The 19198-nt window shown below is 42.2% G+C and overlaps 1 long non-coding RNA gene across 2 annotated transcripts; it reads left to right on the top strand.

Annotated features, from left to right (window-relative positions):
* The first annotated feature begins 2543 nt into the window (after window positions 1-2543).
* LOC110984256 (uncharacterized) lies at window positions 2544-17736 on the top strand. 2 transcript variants are annotated; one of them, XR_015428088.1, is made up of 5 exons: window positions 2544-3064; window positions 12611-12799; window positions 13028-13157; window positions 14354-14454; window positions 15208-17736. It is a non-coding gene; the product is annotated as an uncharacterized LOC110984256 (long non-coding RNA). The 2 variants fall into 2 exon arrangements; XR_002598842.2 differs by lacking the exon at window positions 2544-3064 and adding an exon at window positions 9782-10089.
* The last annotated feature ends 1462 nt before the right edge of the window (window positions 17737-19198 follow it).

Here is a 19198-nt window from a genome sequence, read left to right as displayed (position 1 = left end):
CTCATTTCGGAAGAGTATGGTCCAATGCCCGTTCCTCTGGAGCTCCGTACCGAAGCCCGTTTTCTCGAACAAAATTACAAATTTCGAGACATTTAGCTTTCTATTTTTCCAAAAACAGTAACGCTCATGCCCAAATGCAGGGATACTATTTGTCACAATCGCGTTCCAGCGTTTGCGTTCCAGCAAACACAACCGGGTTTGCTGTATGAGTACATTGTATTGTATAGTTTACTCTCCGCGAATGACCTGTACAAAGTTTTACCCAATCATCGTTTATCCCGCGTAGCGCGCGTCACAACCAATCGGAATTCTGGATGCCGAGATTACAGTTTACGCGCCACGTCGTCCAGTACAATGTATTGTCAAAGGGGGTTGAGTAATATAATTTCGGTATTGTCCGGGCCATGGTTATCGGTGTAAAACGCGCCTTGGGGTTTTCGTATAGGAATAAGAAAAGGGTGGCAGTCGAGATCGACAGGAAACGGTCAGGGAGAAAGTGGGAGAGAATTTTGGAAAAGTTGAGGTGAATACTGACTGCAACCAGGGGTTCGGCTGAGTTCGCAAGTTCTTTGTGATCATTTGATGATCGCCAACTTTTATCAGCTCGGCAGAATTCTACAGTGCCAAAATTCTCCAGCCGAGGTTGTACTGTCTGTAGAGTAGCACCCAACCTGTGACCACGTCAAGCTAGGACAGAGTCCAATAACCGTAAGAAGTAACATAGAATTTACGTAAAGTTGTAAAATTTGTTTTTGGTAAACGTTCAGAAGGTTCGACCTGTGGGTTGAAAACTGATTTTCGATTATGTGTGTTGTCACTTATTATCCAGATAGCCCTTATTCCTCCACTTTCCACCCATCTACTGGGGGTGAGCCAGAGACAGTAAGATGTAAGGGTTCAGACCCCACATGCCGGGGACAGTGCATACTAAACAGATAACGGGGGCTGCCCAAGACAAAATCCGGAAGTTGAGGCAAAGTCAAAGAGATGTAGGAAACAAGATAGAGACTTATATTTTCTAATCACTGGCAAATTTATTTCTTCACTGCTGAAAGTAATAGATTTGTATGTTCCTTCTTTCAATGTATTAGATTGTTTAATGAAATTCTTCTGATTTCAATTCAGATTCAAACTAATCAGACGATTGTAATAAAAAACACTGTACATATGAAAAATATTTGACTTATAATAGTGGGACCAGACTAAAAGTCTAATTTGTTAGGACAATACAGTCCTCTAATTTAAATGAATCCCGGGGTCACCACAGCAGGTTTAAATCGTAATTAATATACCGTTCTGGCCAAATGTAATTGAGGGTTAATACAGTGGTGATACTATTCATTTATTAATAAAGTGTTTATGATGGGCACTGACGGTGTGTGGACGGCTCTTCACGTCCACACGGAGGCACTGGATGGAACAGTATGTGGTGGATCGTGCACGTGTCACATGAACATGTACATGGTTGCGCAGTGACAGTGGTGACTGCAGCCATTTCACTGTACGTTGAAACGTTGTTTATTCGACAAATTCTCAACATTGCATTGTTGAAGAAAAAACACAAATTCACCGGTACCACGCAGTTATGGGGAAGTACATTTTGAGGGCCATAATCGGTCTGAGGGCCATAATCGTACAGGCACTCAGGAACATCCTATGGCCCATGGATTTTGAGAGACAAATGACACGAGCTGCGCTTCGAGAGTTAAAAATGAACGGCGTTCTTTTTTTAAATTGTTTTTCTCCATTTTTCTCAAAGCTGTGATCTCAAAATATAAAAGAAGTTCGTGGTATGTTGCACAAAGTAAACCACAAACTCCAAAACCGGCCAATTTGACAAACTGCAGTAAATGCGGATCCCATACACTGCCTTTATTTGGTTGCTAGGTTAACAGTGTCAGTCTAGATTTAGCAAATAAAACGCTGCCACGTGAAACGTGGAGCAAAAGACCGTAAATTTGAAACTGCACTGCCTTCCATGTCATTTTAAATGATTTTTCGAATGGTGACAGTGTTGGCTCAAATCCTCATACAGACACACTCCGGGCTCCTGAGGCAGGCTACACTGAACCACACGTTTGAAAGCATTAAAAATCAATTTACAGGCTTTGCATGATATACAATTTTTAATTAAAACTAGAGGTGGTGGTTGCTGCAGCAACAACCACGGAGCTGGTTTGGATTTCAAGATGTTTAAAGGGGAAAAATATTTTAAAAATCAAAATATGATGTCGTTAAAGTCAATTGGGGGCATTTATTGAAAAATCTGTAGAAAATCACACAATGAAGTCATCATGACGTTATCCAACTAGAACAATTTTTGTATCAGGGTCTTTTATGGCTGTAATTTTAACAATGACCAAACATTGTTAGTGATTAAAAAGTAATTAAAAAGTTCATCATAACGTAATATATCTGGAATAATTCTTGTATGAGTGTCTTTGTTGGCTGTAACTTAAAAAGATAGCAGATGCCAATGTTACTGTAATGGTGGCTTGGAAGCATGAACTCTGTACAAAGTCAATGGGCTAAAACACATACAGAAAAACTGCTCCTTTAGGCAGAGCGCCCTCCGTTAGCTACTTAAGGCCATTTTCGAAATTTCTAAATTCTTTTTTTTACGGCCAAATGCAAAGACCTTTACATCTAATCTAACCTTTTCTGATGCTGAATAATCTAGTTTAGTCGCTTTGGAGGTAGGGACTTCCCCTTGGCCAGCCTCTTGCTAAGTTCCATAGGAATACGTACTGTAACGAAACATTGGCCTAGTGCCAGTCTAGGGCTGGTACCCGGCGAGGTGGCTCCGCGCCGCTGCGGCCAGTGCGTGTGTTGCTAGCGGTATATAAGGCAGCGCCGCTGCACGTCGCCCTCTTTTTCTGCACGTCGCTCTTTTTCTGCACGTCGCTCTTTTCCTGCACGTCGCGCTCTGCATGTTGCACGTTAGTCTTGGTACACACGCGAGCTAGCTCTCACAAACTCGCACTCCTGGGTCACTTTAGAGTAATCGGCCGGACCGAGGACCCCGCGGCAACCGGAGCTACCAGACAGGTACGCAGCCGAGTTGGTGAGTGGAATAACAAGTGTTGAGTGAGTTCCATTACATTCAAGTCTCCAGCCACCTGTATCGGAGACGCCTAGATAGGAGTGAATAAATCAGAGTGCACACATAGAGTGAGAAAGTGTGGGTGACTGCGGATTTCATGCGGTGCCTGGGGGTATATTTCTCCCAAACGGAGGTACGTCCCGGGTTTTCCCGATAACCGCTCGTCGGGAGCACGGACGTGTATAATAAAATCTGGACTCGCAATGCCCTTAATCAGCTTATAGAGTCATTGAATCCACTCGCAGCCATTTTACCGAGCCGAATACAAAGCTTTCCTGGTAATGCCCGCCTTTGTTCTTCCTGACGTCAATAGTAGGGAGCCAACCCACGCCTTTGTATTCGGCTCGGTAAAATGGCCGCTGGTTGGTTTCTTTTTCATACAAAGGCGTTGCAAGTCCAGGGTTTTTTTATATACGTCCGTGGTCGGGAGGGCCTAATCCTGAGCGTCTGTCCGACGGCACACCACTGGCGAGTGTGAGGGTCGGCGGCACGCTACAGTACTAATACCTCTGCCACGTGGCCCTTATGGGATTATTTACACGAAGGCTGCCTCCGCCAGCCAGAGCCTGCCAGATATCAATTGTCGGTCTCTCAGATGTGTCTCCGAGCTGTCTAGACAGCTGTCTGGGTTGTTTCATGTTGGAGGGGGTGTCACGTTTTTGTTGACTTGTTCCCCCTCCCCCCCGCCTTTACTGGATAAAAGGTACTGTGAGCATATTCTGACCTTTTTTTCCCTGTTTTATTGGTAGGCATCGGAAGACACCCAGGGACACGCTCAAATCAATTTAAATACCGTTACAGGGTCTTCGGGCTGGGCCGCATGATTTTAAGTGGCCTTCACTCATTGACGGACTTGGTCCATGATCAGTTAAATACAAGGTCGGTGCATCGGAGGAGTTATTAAGTGCATGTCACGTGATTTATGGTGACATTGAAAAAAGTTATGAAATGTTAATTCATATTTTAACTGTTGGGTATGTTTGTAATCGAAGGAAAGGAAAAATATAGCCCGATTTCTATTTCCTTCCCACAGTAACCTTGAGCCGAAGTTGACTACTCTGTCATTAGTGTTAAGTAGAAAAACATGTATAAAACCAATGGAGAAAACTGCAGCTTTAATCTTAGGTCACGTGACTGCTGATGACTGCACCGTAACGATTTTATTTTGAAAGCCCAACGGGTTGTTGGACTACCTATGCTCCATATACAAAGTCACTCAGATGTATGAGTTCACCAGTCTTAGACGTTAGAAAAAATAATGTGTGGAAAAAAAGGAATATCCAAAATTCTATACTAGATCACGTGGTGACGTCATCATGACAATTATTTTCCTCGACCGTCTCTAACTGTTGGGCTAAGAATCTTGACCTAACATATACCAAATCAGGTTGAGAACAGTGTGGAAGTCTGGCTGCTGAAAAACGTGTACAAAACCTATGGAGAAAACCGAAATATTAAAAATTCAGTGATGAATTACGTGATGACATCAACATGACAACTTTTCTTAACCCTCTGTAACTCTTACGCCAAGAATCTTGACCAAACATACATGTATATTAAATCAGGTCGAAAACAGTGTGGAAGTCTGGTTGTTGAAAAGCGTGTACAAACCTACGGGAGAAAATTCAGAATTCAATAATAAATCATGTGATGACATCATTGTGACGAATTTCTTGTAGAACCATGCTTGGATGAGTGTCTGAAGGTCTGCCAAGTTTGAATTCAAACAGATATATAAAACTACCAAGGTCGACTAGTGGAAGAAAATAAGTCTGACAAAGAAAAAGAAACGAGAGCTTCTATGTCTGTTTGCAACACAACATGGGGCTTTTTCACTTTTCAATGAAAAAGTCATCGTCATAATTGCATATCTGCAAGTTTCATCCCGCTGGGACATGTACTTTTGGAGATATAAGGATTTAAACGATACACCTTTCATGCCACGTGACTTGTCACTTGATGAGGACAATTTTTGTCTATCACACATCCCCTTCCAGATATCTGCTAACTTTGAACGCACTGGGACCTTTATTTTAGGAGATATAGGGCTGGAAAGGATGCACCATTAATGTCAGGTGACTTGTCAACTGAGATGTCATCATTCCATGAGGTCAATTTTCGTCAATCACACATCCTTGCCAGATATCTGCCAGATACACATACACATACACATTTAACAGACTCCACAAACTTTAGACTTTCAGTTCAGTTTAATTTGTATGCGAAACAAAAAAATCAACATCTCTTCAATATCTGCTTGGAATAAGATGACCTTCATTGCGATCTCAGATTCAAACGCACTATGTTTTCCTTGCCTACTTTAAAGGATAATGGGCAACGAATTGTTTCATGAATAGTTATTTCAAATGCGAATGCTTAATTCAATTCACCCCATACTTTTGTGCCTCATCCCTGTCAATATGGTCGAACGTAGGGAATTAAATAACCAGTCAGGTAATACAAACGTGGAATTGCATCAAGTGAGGGCGCACTTCAGTTTTCTCGTAAGGGGTTGATTGCCCTATGTGGGATTTGCTGCAGAATGATATACAATGCAGCAAAAAATAATAATAATGCAAACATCAATTGCACATAGTATTTTCAAAAGTAAATGTACATATTTCCTATTGACAGTGACTGGACAAATGATTACTTTAACAACTGTATCTGCGAGTGCACAGCAGCACAAACTCTGATTGTGGAATGAAAGCGTGTGTTAAGAACTAAACTCAAAATATTGAACAGTGAAACTAGTTTAGAAGTTGAAGGATTATCAGTTAATGAATGTTAAACTATCCTTACTACGTGTAAAGGAAAAGAGAAAAACTGCATTTGTGCATTTGTGCCCTACATACTAAAGAAGACATGGGAACATCTTTATAATATCAGGATCTTGTGACCGCTGAAAGCTTTGCATAATGCTTCCGAAACCTGTGTTCACAATTTCTGCAGTAGTCTTGAATAAAACATGCCGGGGACATTTACACATATATTTATATCTCTCATGTCCTATTGGTTGCAGTTTTTTTTCTGATAATCATGGTATTTTGACTAAGTCCTTCTGTATAGCAGTCTTTGGTCCGAAATGCATTTTCATCGACCACACAACATGTCAAAAGACTTCTTTCGTGTATGTGCTGGTAAAATTCTTCTGACATCTGAAGTAAGGAAACTTTTGATATCACTTGGCTACATATAGAAGGAATGTTACAGTGGGGGACTAGATACATGGATGTTGATCAATGAGTAATTTGCATTAGTACATGCATGGGTCCCCCTCCTCTCATTGCTTCATGATTGCAATTATCAAAACTGGCCATCTCTTGTGTATCAGTATCAAACAGCAGGCCTTCTCCCTGCTAAATACCTTGTTATTTTCCTTACTGGTTGCCGGCCTTCATCTTCAAATTGCATATGGGACATCAAACATGTAGACTGTCCTCATGCTGATCGATGAAAATCTATATCATCGCAAAAAGGAAAACAATTATTACAAGTGAGCACTACATGTGCTGATGCATGGAAATTAAAACTGATGTCAGAATTTCAACACAAATACAGCCTACATGTATTCAGTGCCATAAAAGCCTTGGGTTCTCACAAAATGAAGAGTATTTGGGGACCTGAATGTTAAAGTGGGGGACTGGGCACGTGGGTGTTGATGAACGAACCACTTATGATGGTGATACATGGATGTCCCCCCCCCACGAACCCCACATACCTTTTGACTTCTCAGAATACCTTGCTTAACATCATTAAATGTCACCGTAGGCCTTAAATTGTACAGAACACCTACTGTAGTAACTGTTATTCGTACGTCGCTTCCAAATTCTTAAATAAATGTCGACATAATAACAGGTTTCTGTATCGGTGTTTCTTTATTCATGGTCTAGGAATTTTTTACTTGGCAGCTTAAGTTAAAAAAAGATGTTGTTGAACAAAACAAAACAAATAATCCTGGTGCCTTCCCCTTATTTGTAAGAGAAAGTGTATTGATATGATGAGATACAATACATCAATCATTATTACGTGCTTGCAAGAATGTAACATGCGGATCTGATGAGAAATTAAGCGCGAGGCCAAACAGAGAGGAAGAAGAGACACCGTCACAATGGTTGTAGGATCTGCAGTGTTTTATTAAGAAACACGCCGGCGGACTAATATCATTGGAAGTGTGGTGCTGATGAAGTTAACGAGAAGACTAAATTGAAGGAAGACTGAATATTCTGAGGGTAATAATACGGTGCAGGCTGGGTGGTAACTACCTAAACCAATGGTCAAACTTGCGGTCGTACAGTAGACAAATTGTCTGGAGGAGTTGGAGAACTACTTGGAAACTGCTGGCATGGACCACAGAGAAATATTTATAAGGTTACAAATCTACCACGAATGGGAAATTCACCAACGGTCTTAAAAAGAAATTGGACGGACATTCGAACAAGGATCAGCCGGCTAAATTAAATAGTGACGAATTCTGGGCTTACACTTATTATGTGAGAGCACCTACATACGCAGATTTTCTTTTCGATAAAATATGACACAACTAAATTCAATTTGATGAACGGATGAAACAACCCCCCCCCCGAAAAAAAATCAACGCCTACTGCTCAGGGCATGTATTTTGCTAGCGCGTTGGACGAAAGTGTGAGAAAACAAAAGAAATCATTGGCTGGGAAATTAAGGAGTGACGAATTCTGAGCTTTCGGTTTCCACTTATTTCGAGAGAGCAGTTCCTATTTATTCGGAGTTTCTTTTGCATCATTTTGTTTCAATAATATTTGACTGAAATTAATCCCAATTAATGAGTCAATGAGATTATAACAATGAATAATCAACACCAAAGAGCAAATAGCATGTACTTTGCGAGAAAGGTGGAAGAAAACAGTATGGCGCCCGCTATAAACACCATTAAGTAAAGGGCGCCAGCACGCGTCGCGTCGTGCGTCGTGTCGTGCACCAGGTCGCCGGAAGCACGACGCAACGCACGACAGTATGACGCGACGGGCGACGGAAGGGGCGACGTTTAAGCAGAAACAATGCAACAAGGAAAGGACCTTAGACAAAACGACGCGACGGGCGACGGCACGACGCGACGCACGACGCTACCCGTCGTGTGTGTACATACGAAATGGCAAGAAGGCGCCGGTTCGACCCGACGGAACGACGCAAGGGAGTCGCGTCTTTTGTTTTCGTCGCCTGGAAGGAGGCTAAAGAGAGAGAAATGTTTGTCGTAAATAGTGCACCATACATAGTACGCCATACTGTAGAGATATTTGCATCTGGTTTTTCCTTTGAATTACCCATCGAATCAACTTGCACGGTAAAAGAAACGCAAAGACCACGACATTATATAACGCAGATCTCAGTTTTTCACCACGCAAGTTACCTCCGTGACAAGGAGCGAACCGCCGGCCACGGGGGACTGGCCCCCGTCCGCGTAATTTTCTAAGTGTATTTCTAAGTATCGGACCAAATGGGTTCCTCTAAATTGCTCTATGATGCCATGGAGGATGGGTATCAAACAATGGGGATGGGGCTCCTGGCTGTTTTTTAGGTATGATTTCACTCTGGACGGTATTTTTCCTGATTTTTTGAAATGGGAATATTTGTCACTGTTGTCTATGGCAACTTATTGGAAGGTTAGGGGTAATTATAATAAAATGGGTGTATCTTTATCGCTGAGCGTGCGTTTTTTCGTTTGGGGAATAAATGGGTACACAAACTTTTAAGTTTAACACGCACGACAAAATTGCTTTACTGACCGACTTATATCGTAGCTCCGTGAGAAAAACCTTAAACATGTACTTAGAACCAACAAGCCGAGGGTTCGAGTCTATGGAGTAATACTTTTTCTTGGTGAGGAATTAGTTAGTTGCATGGAGGATGTTTTTGTAATAGCAATTACGTTTCTCAGCATGCAAAGTGTCCACTAAATTGATCGAGCTCGCAGTTAACCACGCCCACATATGATAATTACTCCAACCTTCCTAGGAAAAAAAAAATACGCTCCCCGTCCCTATTATACGTGTATAGGTAGGTCTGTAAGACGTCAGGAGACTACGTAAGGGATGGGAATCAGTCTACACTGTCTTTTGTCTGGGGATTCAATTTGTTATATTTATGTACAGGCAACTCAGTGTACACGTTTCAATAATTCGCAAAAGGCTTAGGCCTATTGGCTTTTCCTGTTCTAGTGAAAACTGTTTCGTCAAGCCATAAACAGAAACATGAAACAGCCATTAAATATGCAATCTTAATTAATGCATCATTTTAGGATGGGTTTAAGTTTTAAAGATGAATTGCAAGACGAGACGAGTTACGTGAACATGTATTAATTTTACAAAACCCAGATATTAATTAGCATATTCTCTTATAGTGAGCCCTTCTGAAAGTAATCCCAGTAGGAATGACAAAAGAAGTTTTAAAGATTCCTTCTCGGGTACTGGCCTAGTCTGAACCAGGCTTTCCAGTGTGAAACATAGGCCTTGCTCTAGACACATGATAGACTCACATATGCCTGTCAATTGCCTGGCAACAGCCATGTGGTGCTTTCGAAGACAACTGCGCAGTTATGCGCTAGCCAACAGGTGGTATTGTGAATGAGTATATTGTAGCAGGGACGCGCCCTGTTAACCCGCACATAGGCTAAAGACCAGTGAACACAAGTTGAGCGTCTGTGGTGTTGCCAGCACTGTCACCAGCAATGGGAACCTGATGGTGCCCTGTTCATGTTAGTGCTAATACTTCGCAGGAAAGGGGAATAATCGCCTTCCTTCCTCATGGATTTGCAGCTAAGTGTGGGGGGGGAGACAGTTCTGTTCTGATATTTTGTGTATTATTTTGCTAGTTCGGCCTTAAGAAAATGTGGCCGCGAGTACAGGTATCACGAATTGTTGGCGACATGGGATATACGTGCTTTGACGTGACTTGTTTGGACAACACCAATTCAGACACAAGCTGGCGACGGTTTGCTCACTAGCAGGGAGGTAGGAAATGAAATCATTTAGGTAATGCAACCGTATCCAATAACAGCAACATTGATATCAAGCCCTATATTAACTCTACTGTCTCACCATGTAAACCCATCTTATAATGAAAAGCCATGGTTTACAGCTGCTACAAAATTTTAGCTTTGATTGTGAATTTTGATTATATATCATAGCAAACGCATAAGGATCGATCATTTGGGTATTGTTTGATGGTATTTTGATGAACGTATTGTAATGGTGATGAGTTATAAAAGTTATACCCTACTTACGCTGTAAACAACAATAACTACTTGTACCATACACGGTGACACTAAAATTAGGAAATTAAGCTGAACCAACATTAAAACTAAAAATAATATACATGCAGTGCAACATCATCTTGCAAATACATCATTAAAAAGGTAAGCTCTAACTTTACATTTGAAAAAAGCAAGACTTTGTCCGTCCCGTATGTGCCATGGCAAAGCATTCCATAACTAAGGAGCAGTCATTGCAAATTCCCTGTCACCAAATGTAGGTAACATTTTACCATTAGGATAACTAAGAGGGCCGTTGTTTGCTGACCTTAGATGATATCTGTAACTATATCTGTCAATAATGAAAGGTTCTTGAAAATATCTAGGAGCAAAACTATAGATGATTTGGTATGTTAGCAAAATGATTTTAAAGTTTGTGTTGAAAATATACTTTTTCTGAAACCTTTTTTTAAAGTCTTTTTAATGACATTATAAAAATGAAGAGGTATACAGAAATTAAACAGAGAATGCGTACTCGATAATTTTATACGTATGTTCACCTTTGCCGGGTTAACATTATATTGTTGCGCACCCACAAACCTCGATGGTGAAATTCTAGCACCCCCATGTTTTATTCCGTTTCGTTGCCGATCTTATGTAGCTCAGCCATGCACAGGGAAGTGTAGCAAAGACGCTCATTTCGTGTTACGTTATTTATGCTGTACACTGACGTGATAGCATGTTCTCCCACCCCATTGTCTCGTGTTTTCCCTGCTCAGGTTGGTAAGTCGTTTAATTCCCCCTCGACATGGCTGAGTGGTTGCAAGTTAACTGGAATGCTAATAGCTCGGACTTTGTAACGGTCGGTTATTTTCTAGGATTATTGTGTAAATCCTTTTTTGCACCCTAGACTATACCTCTGTGTGCGCTTCTTATTACATGTATCTACTACACCCTTTTACAATGGTTAGCTTTTTGCACACGACTGTAGCAGGAAGTCATGTGACCCTCGTGCGGCGGTTGGACCAATCCGAGAGTAGTGCAGTAGTTCTGAAATACCCGTTGTTATGTTGTGCTGGATTGTCAAATGGTTTCGCAAAACCGTAGTTTAATGTTAAGCTAATGTATTCAACATAGGGTACCTGCATTCTTCAATTTAAATCAAATAATGTGGTGATGTCCCGGCTGGTGATGTCCCGGCTGGTGATGTCTCGGCCGGTGATGTCCCAGCTGGTGTTGTCCCAGTTGGTGATGTCCCGGCTGGTGATGTCCCGGCCGGTGATGTCCCGGCTGGTGATGTCCCGACTGGTGACGTCCCGGCTGGTGACGTCCCGGCTGGTGACGTCCCGGTTGGTGACGTCCCGGCCGGTGATGTCCCGGCCGGTGATGTCCCGGCTGGTGATGTCCCGGCTGGTGATGTCCCGGCTGGTGATGTCCCAGCTGGTGATGTCCCGGCTGGTGATGTCCCGGCTGGTGATGTTCTGGCTGGTGATGTCCCGGCTGGTGATGTCCCGGCTGGTGATGTCCCGGCTGGTGATGTCCCGGCTGGTGATGTCCCGGCTGGTGATGTCCCGGCTGGTGATGTCCCGGCTGGTGATGTTCTGGCTGGTGACGTCCCGGCCGGTGATGTCCCGGCTGGTGACGTCCCGGCTGGTGATGTCCTGGCTGGTGATGTCCCGGCTGGTGATGTCCCGGCTGATGATGTCCCGGCTGATGATGTCCCGACTGGTGATGTCCCGGCTGGTGATGTTCTGGCTGGTGACGTCCCGGCCGGTGATGTCCCGGCTGGTGATGTCCCGGCTGGTGATGTCCCGGCTGGTGATGTTCTGGCTGGTGACGTCCCGGCTGGTGATGTCCCGGTTTTAGCAAAGGCCCAAAGGTCATACATTTGTGATTGATGCTGTATTTGTTATTTTTTTCAATTTTCAAAAATTAGGCAGTAGGTCTTGATATGTTGTAGATTATTGTAGGTCACCTTAAACAGGCGAATTGTTAATGCACAATTAGGCTTATTTATGCAACATAAGGTACCTGTATAATTCAATTGAAACCAATTTCTACGGAGTCCTGCTTCATGGTAAGGTGTTGCAGCGTAGCTTCAGTGCATGTTTATTGTCGTTCATAAATCGGGTCACAGTATACAGAGCCTATTTGCATCTTTTCTTTCGATCAACAAATCAAAAACACCTGTTATGATGACCGTTAAAACTAAAGTAAATCACATCTCTCTTGGATTCTTTTTTCATTCACCTGTGGAAATATTTTGTTATTTTTCTTTTAAGATGGTATCTATTGGATCTAAGGGTATGGACGTATAAAGCAGGAGGAGGCGAGGGGAAGATGAGTGGCCACTCGACACATAGATGTGCCTAACACATCACTGTCACACATCTGATGAGCAGATGTACGATCCTGACGATAGAGGAAGCGGGCATTCACGACTGATCAGTTAACTTGAAAGAGCAAAAAAAGTTACGGGAGTTCTATTTTAGGGAAAAAATCTTTTTGGAATTTCCCCTTCATTGTCTCTCCTTCTTCATTCGTTCTCCAGTGTGTACCGCGGCTCCTTGTTTATCATATTTCTTTTTTCCATTGTAGTTTTCGCTGGCATAGTCTCTGTGGTGATGTGTCATTTGCGCAGTTTTTGGCTTGTATTAACCTTACGTTTTCTCGTTTTCTTTCTGTCTTTTGTGGTCTAGAAACCAACCTGGGAATAGGCCGAAATGACCGGACACAGGACTCTGACTGTTTTGTTTTTATATTGATGTCTTCAGTAATTCCAACCCTCCTGGATCTACCAAGCGGATAAACTGAAAATAACCACTCAAAGTACGTCTATTTCCATTCAATTTTGGTAGTTTTTCCCATGTGTTGACAAGTTTGTTTTCGCATTCTTGCAACTTGATTCTTGCTGAAGTACACACTTTCTCTTTCATGGATTCTGTTGCATGAAGTATTTATCTGCGATGTTTCTACAAAGGATGTTTTTCCAGTTTCCCTAAAGTGGTGGAAGGTATGCACTGAAGGAGGTTTTGCAAATGAGCCAGTTTGGTATTCCAACAGCGCACGCCCAGCACGAGGTGATTTCAGACCAGCTACATGCGTGTGCAATAGTCTGTCCTATCAATGTAGCCCATTGATACCCATTATGTAAAGGATGATGACCGAGGTATGCGACATAGAGGGATCCCAATACGACGCTTTTAGCGTCGATCTGCGCACTTCCGCGTTTGAAAACGAGGCTGTCAGCTTCAATTCTTAATACGATCAGACGATTGAAAGTAAGGAGTTAAGACACAAAATACATACAGGTATGTTAAATTCAGACTTTTCAGGCTGCAAACAATTGTTGAAGAGCCTTTCAGAATGACTCGACGGGTGAAATCAAAGGAAAAAACAATGGCAATTTACCTCGAACTAACGTACCTGCGATGGCCGTGTATCTTGTGTAGTGGGCGTGGTTTAAACTGAAGTGGTATCACACCTACGAACTGGATACTGCATGTACTGTGTCGACTCCGCGGGCGAAGTTCAACACAAAGAGCCTCGGTTTCGATGCGGATATGCGCAAACGGGGCTAATGTGAAATCCATCCATTCGTGGGTGAGATTGAAAGCCCGAGGGCCATTCTTACCCACGAGTGTCGCAATACCGAGGGTATTATGTGACTTAACTTCCATCCGTGACGTCACCGTATTCTTTTGCCTCTCCATTTTTTTGTACGAATGAAGTGAAGTGAAGTTTGCAAGAAAATAAACCCGAAGGATGTGCTGTTACGTAACTTTTAAATGTAGGTATCGCGATATATAAGCAATTAAGCTGGGTTCATTCTGTATCAAATGGCTTGGAGTAAAAGTGACAGTGATGGCGGTCTATTCCTAACACAGAATGTATTTCAGTCACAAGACAGTGACGAGTATCACAATGATGATGCGGTAGCTGATGCACTAACCTTGCAAAATCCTACCACAGTAAAATTAGAAAACTCTAGCTACCAGCCGATATTATCTGATATATCCTTGCAGCTCTTTGCAGCGTCCTTAGCATTAGAGGGAAAAGTCATCCAAACGAACCGTTTTGAGACGCCGAAAGGAGACGAAGAGATGGCACGAATGAGTACATGCGGGTAAGCATTCCCCCAGAAAAATAAAAAATATGAAGGTGTTTCTTTAACTTTGTTTTATGTGATCTGTTTCTTGTTTATTAAACTCCTGCACAAAAGAGGTTAAGAAAGCTTTGGAACAAAGTATTATAAGTGAGAAATAATCAAAGTGGACTATTTCTTCAATATCATATTTCCAACTGAATCTTAACCTTCACCTTTTATAAGGGAAAACAGCTGAAACTTAAATCGCGGACAGATTTTAAAATTGTACCCCGCCAAAAATGGTTACAAACCCAACAATTTAAGAAAATGGCAACATATTCTTGTTTAGAATTGTAAAACGCATTTCGAAAACCTGCCAGGTTAACAATCTCGTCAAAATGTTGGGTTTTATGATGGGTAGATTGTGTATAGCTGATTGTTTTGGTGGCATTGTGCACAGTGCAGGGTCACTCGGTGTGCAAAATGCATGTTACTTTGAACTAACAGTATGCCATGTATTTTGACACTATATCGAGCGAAATTGGCTCTTTTCTAAGATTATTCGGTTTATGACCCTTTTTGGTTGGGTACAAAAAGCTTTCCAGACAACTTATTTTTCCTTTTGCCAGAATTAATTAATTTGTGTTTGCGTATAAATGTTTCTTCGGTAGGATTTCTAGTTTCACATTGATTTTGTCAAGCACCTTGAGAGCACAGAATTTGCGCAAAGGTCAAGATTGTGCCAAACATATCTAATATTTGGACCCAAAAGTTAGTTGTTATTTTTTTCAGACTTTCCAATAACGCTATGAAGAAGATTAAGTGGGCGTTAGGATTCTATCGTCAATGGCAAGGTCAGCGCAACCAGTGAGCCATCAACTGCCCACACTGAACATAAGTCCCATCGATATTCGTCTTGAGGATATGACCAAAGATGAGCTTAAGTATTCGATCGCAAGATTTCTGTGCGAGATAAACAAACAAAACGGAGAGAAATTTCCAGGAGCAACACTTCACAAACTCATGATTTGTCTTCAGCTTTATTTTGACACCATGAATAAGGCCTACAAATTTCTGCAAGATCCTGACTTCTTACTGATCAAGAATACACTGGATGGACTTTATGAAGGATCGTGCCAAGGAGGGTATGGGGATTCCACGAAAGCAAGCTGAGGTTATAACCTTGGAGGAGGAACTAATGTAGTCCGCTGGCGTTCTAGGAAGCGATAACCTGACCAAGTTGTTGAACACACTGATTTATCTCATTGGATTAAACCTTTGCACTACCTGGGGGTCAAGAGCACAGGAATCTACGACACCACAATTCGCAGCTTTCTGTTCAGACGGGGACGGTGGGGAGTTTCTTTGATACGTTGAAGATGTATCCAAGACAAACCAAGGAGGGCTAAAACGCCGCCAAATTAAGTCCACAGTTGTTGAGGCTCCTGAAAACAAAGCCAATCCGTCCCGCTGCATTGTGAGACTGTATGAAAAGTATCTTCAGCACTGTCCAGCTGACCGAGTAACAGACGCCTTTTACCGTAGACCTCTGGCTAATCCTAAAGGCGATGTGTGGTCCACTGCACAGCAATTGGGCCGTCATAAACTTTCCTCTGTCGTGTCAGATTTTTGCTAAAGTGCAGGTATTCTGGGACATCGCACAACTCACTCCCTCCGTGCAAGTGCAGCATCTCGAATGTACGAGGAGGTAGATGAGCAACTTATCTGCATAGAGACCAGACACAGGTCCAACGCAGTGAGATGATACAAACGCATCAGTGACGCACTCAAACGCAAGGTCAACTGTGTGGTTCAGGGTATTCCAACAGAAGAGAATACAGGCAAGAAAAGGCCTCCTCGACTGGGACTGCTGCAGTGCATCATAATGAGCGCGAAAGAAATATTACACTGACCCTGAATTTAAACAATTAACATCTGCTATTTACATCATGTATTCTTGTACAAAATGCGTAAACTGCATGTATTGATAAACCGTACAGCATAAAATTAATGAGTTAAAGAAAAATAGGATTTTACTAAATCTGTCTCGCATAATCCAAATTACTGTTTACAAATCAGCCGGAGCTTTGAAACATAAAAACATGAGACTTGTGAAGCTTGTTTATAGTTTGGTAAAGTGCACATTGGAACAAATGGTACGTTTACATCTTTAATAAATTCTATTATTATTGGTACAAAAACCAATTTTGTAATGTTTTAAGATTGATTTTCATTGAACATTCCTCCAAAAATAAGTAACCAAAAACTTCATTATTTTGTAGGAATAAAGTGGTGGAGACGTTGCCCTTCCAAAGAATGGAGAGATGATGTCTCCATCACTCCATTCGTACAAAATAATGCAGCGGCAAAATAATACGGTGACGTCACGGGATGGAGATCAATGGTGAAACCATACACAGACTCACGCACACACGTGCGCACGCGCTTTGTTCCCGAAAGACCTTGATATTTTGAAGTAGAGCCTGAAAGTTGACCCTGATGGCGCGCTTCAGGGATCCTTGGATAGAAAAAAAGGTAAATGTTTAGAACTAGTAACATTCTGTCTTTCAATTCCTTCTTAAAATCTCAACTTGCAAAAGGCCTTTTGTAAAATGTTTGCTAGCATATGAATTTATAGAAACTGAAAAAAATACCTGTCCTAAAAGACAAATACAGTGCCAAAGATTGACCTATCACTTCCGAAAATAATGCACGAAGAACATTTCAATGCTGTGGTCTCGAACGCAGGTGAACAGTTATGGAATTATACTTTATGGTAGTCTTTTAGTAATAGCCAAAATGAAAACGGACCAAATATGTTAACGAATTTTTAATTAATAACAAAAGATTCTAAGGTCTAATCTAACCGTGGAAGAAACTTTGCTGACAAGAACTGTGTCAGGTGAACTCCACTGAATCTAGAACCCATCCACTGCAGGTAGATAAATCTGGCCGACGTTGTATACAGTCTAATTTTGACGTAAGCTATTAACTTCAAAGTCAGGCAGTAAAAAAAAAGTTTAAAGCCTGAGACGGAGCCCAAGTCAAAAATTAGAAAACGTCCCATGGAATGATATTCCCGGAAGTGAATATACCAGTGTGTAAGTTGTGATGTGGGTAACAGTGAGGGTGCTTAAACGTGCAAAAGGGGTGAAGTGTGGGCCCCGATAGTGAGACCAGGTGTGGGTACCAATCGCCCTTTTTTGAGTGATAAGCAAAGCGTTCAAATTTGTTATTCGTTGTGCGTGCCCAAACGATGTTGTCATAACTTACATACGGAAGAATAGAGAAATGTACTATAACACCAAAGAGGTACTCGGAATAAAGACACGTTATTTGGATAGGACACCGGTGTTAAGAGAGACAGTTTTGTTTATGGAAGATATATGTTCCGTCCAAGACGGGTTTTGATCGATGATTACACCTGTGGCAGGACAACTGACACCTTTTGTGGCGGACCAGCAGACTGGCCTGATCGGTGATAGAATTGACCTGGCCCAATCCCACAAATATATTTATTTAGGTCATAACCTTACGAAAGAATGAGCGGCTATCCAAACGCAAGGGGGGATGTCGAACGGTGGACTATGCCTTTGGGGCTGTTCGTTTGGGGGACGGTTACCACCGCTCTGTGATTCAGTAATTGATTCCAAAGTCAACAAGGTTATGTGACTGGACGTGGATTTCTAAGCCGTCCCTGGTGGTGGTAGGTCCATCCTCAAGAATTGGATGATGAGGCACCAAGAATGTTCCCAAAGAGATGAGTTGAACACCCAATATTCTATAAAGTATTTATTCTAAATGACTTATCAGTCTCATTTCAGCACCTGAGTTTGCATCTCAAAATAAATCCCCGGTGTGGTAGCTCAGACAGTGATGAGTTCCACGAGGTCTGCTAGTGACGGCCCGAGCATGTAGGCAATTAAGCCCCCAACGTCTCGAGCTGGGCGTTGCACACTGGCAGTTCGCAGTGGCGATAAAAGACCGCACTCTGGAAAGTTCGAGAACACCCAACGCCCACATCCACAAAGCTGTGACTAAATGTATTGCGCTCCGCCATTCATAAAAACGCTCAGCGTAAATACCCTCAACTACTGCATACATAGGAATCAGCACTGATTATCAACAAAAAAATGTTTACAAATTAGTAACTTACAATCGAGGATTAATAGAGAAGTATCGCCCAATTAAAGTAATAAAATGTGGAGTCCTAGAGACTATTTGTTGCAGTGGATGTCGAGGCTCTGTCCGCACAAGGCACAATGTGGCCTGCGGGCTGCACAATTAAGAAGGCGATTATAATCGTCTTCGCCAGACTCTAGTGGAAACCTGCACCCAGTAAACCTCAACGAGGAAAGCAAGCTCCCAGACCAGGACTGCAACCAACCGTCGCTATGCCAACAAGGTGGAACAACGGCACGCAGTCCTTCTAGTCTAAGCTTCGCTGATTCCTCAATTAACTGGTTCACACGGGTTCCCTAACCCTGTAATCTACCACTTCTTAAATAAACAAGACTGTCTAACTATCCCCCAATCATTGAAGAGACCTGATATACTCGGCAGCTCCCGCAACTGAGAACAGGCACCACACTGTGCGCGGGAAACTGCACTTGACACGTGAGGGCGCACTTGCACCATCACAATAAAAACACCAAGACATCAATATATCAAAACATCAGGACATCAAGACACCAGGACGTCAAGACACCAAGACATCAATATGTCAAGACATCATGACATCAAGACATTATGAAATCAAGACAATCAGTACATCATGACATCA

The sequence above is a fragment of the Acanthaster planci genome, linkage group LG16 (assembly GCF_054643075.1).
Source record: "Acanthaster planci isolate LZ-2023a linkage group LG16, COTS_SCS, whole genome shotgun sequence".
NCBI lineage: Eukaryota > Metazoa > Echinodermata > Asteroidea > Valvatida > Acanthasteridae > Acanthaster > Acanthaster planci.
This window is presented reverse-complemented; position numbering and strand designations above follow the sequence as displayed.